At 40.9% G+C, this 1606-nt stretch overlaps 1 long non-coding RNA gene across 1 annotated transcript; it reads right to left on the bottom strand.

Annotated features, from left to right (window-relative positions):
• Positions 1-663: 663 nt before the first annotated feature.
• LOC115577531 (uncharacterized) lies at positions 664-1320 on the bottom strand. The gene is made up of 2 exons (XR_003983181.1): positions 996-1320; positions 664-889 (listed from the first exon to the last, which is right to left on the bottom strand). It is a non-coding gene; the product is annotated as an uncharacterized LOC115577531 (long non-coding RNA).
• Positions 1321-1606: the final 286 nt, after the last annotated feature.

Below are 1606 nucleotides of genomic sequence, written 5' to 3'. Positions count from 1 at the left end.
AAAACATAAACAGATTTCAGTAACATCAGTTATTTGTAGTTACTTATGAGTCCTCACTAAAATAATATGATAATGCAGTTTAAAAATAAACTTGTTTGTTTTATTGTCACAACAGAACAGAGAACCATCAAAATATATTATAGGGTTTGTGGCGTTGTAGAGCAGGGTGCACACACTGTTTTAACTTGTGAGCTACTTTCAAAATGACCAGGTCGAAATGATCTACCTACATAAAAAATACTAAACATCTCTTTATTTATACATACACTGAGTATACTTTATATGACACAATGCATAACTGATATTGAGAGAGTAATGTAACCCTTGGTGCTGCACATAAACATTGACAGCAGTAATGCACATAGGTGACAAACAGCCGTCAATACTGCACAGTTTACACACCAGGAGCTGCTGCTGGTTTTCTCCTGAAAGTTTTTGAATGACTGAAAAATGTCCTCTCCCCACGTGTGTTCTTTCATGAGCAGTAATGTAAACAGCTCCTCTTTTACAGTCATATCTGTAAACATCATCCGAATAAAAATGCACATTTGGGCTGTATCGCTGGTGTCTGTAGACACAGGCGGTGAATAACCAGAGGTTTGTTACCCTTTACCATTTACAATAACTTAAGCAAAATATATGAATCCATTAAACATTTTTTTACTGTCTTACTGAGTAAAGCTTTAAGCTTCTTGGGGTCCAGAGGCTGCGTCTCTCTGCAGATGGACCGACCTTGTTGACCCCTCCCGTCAGGTTGGACTTCAGTAGGACATCAGTGCTGAACAGGCCCAGCAGAAGGGTGCGGGCCTTTCCTTTCACTGTGGGTTGTGCTTTTGCAGTCTCCCAACAATGAGCAGACACTCCGGTGGAGTCTCATTCCCTAGTTGCACTTAATTAATTGTAAGAAGGAAAGAAACACAGGAATAAAAACAAAGAAAATCACCAGTGACAGAATGTTTTATGTTTTTAATTGATCATTACAAAAATGTACTTACTGATGTTGGTTTGGGAGATGTGGGTTAAGGAGGTGGTGATTGTAGAGCAACACTGGCCTCATATTCACTTTCACCTTCATAGCCTGAGCTCTCTGTGACCTTATCTGAAATGAGGGTCTTCACAGCTGCAAAGAGTGATGGAATTTCTGGAAAATATGGCCCACCGAATTTACCACAACAGGACTCCAAACAAGTTGTAAACACATAACATGTCAACAAAAAGAAACAAAATACACCTGCGCTCATTTTTGGTGACTCAAAGTGTAACAAAATGTGTGAGGGGTTCTGAAGTAGCTAGCTAGCTAACGGCCGTTAGTCACTTGAGTCCTGCTTCATTAGCTTACGCTAACGTTAGCTCGCTAGCTACAAGTTCAAATGAAGGAGGACTCATGTTAGCTAGCCAGTTAACGTTAGCGGCCTTTGGCGTGCTAGCTAACGGTCGCTAACGTTAACTACGTTAGCGGCCATTAGCGCGCTAGCTAAGGATCGCTCACGATAGCTAGCTGGCTAAACGCGGATAACATAGCTAACATTAGCTAACATGTCTGGAGACATGTGAACCACAGACAGACAGACAGAAAGACAGATTCCTGGCTTCATAGTCAGATGTT

Source organism: Sparus aurata, unplaced genomic scaffold, assembly GCF_900880675.1.
Source record: "Sparus aurata unplaced genomic scaffold, fSpaAur1.1, whole genome shotgun sequence".
In the NCBI taxonomy this organism is placed as follows: Eukaryota; Metazoa; Chordata; class Actinopteri; order Spariformes; family Sparidae; genus Sparus; species Sparus aurata.
This window is presented reverse-complemented; position numbering and strand designations above follow the sequence as displayed.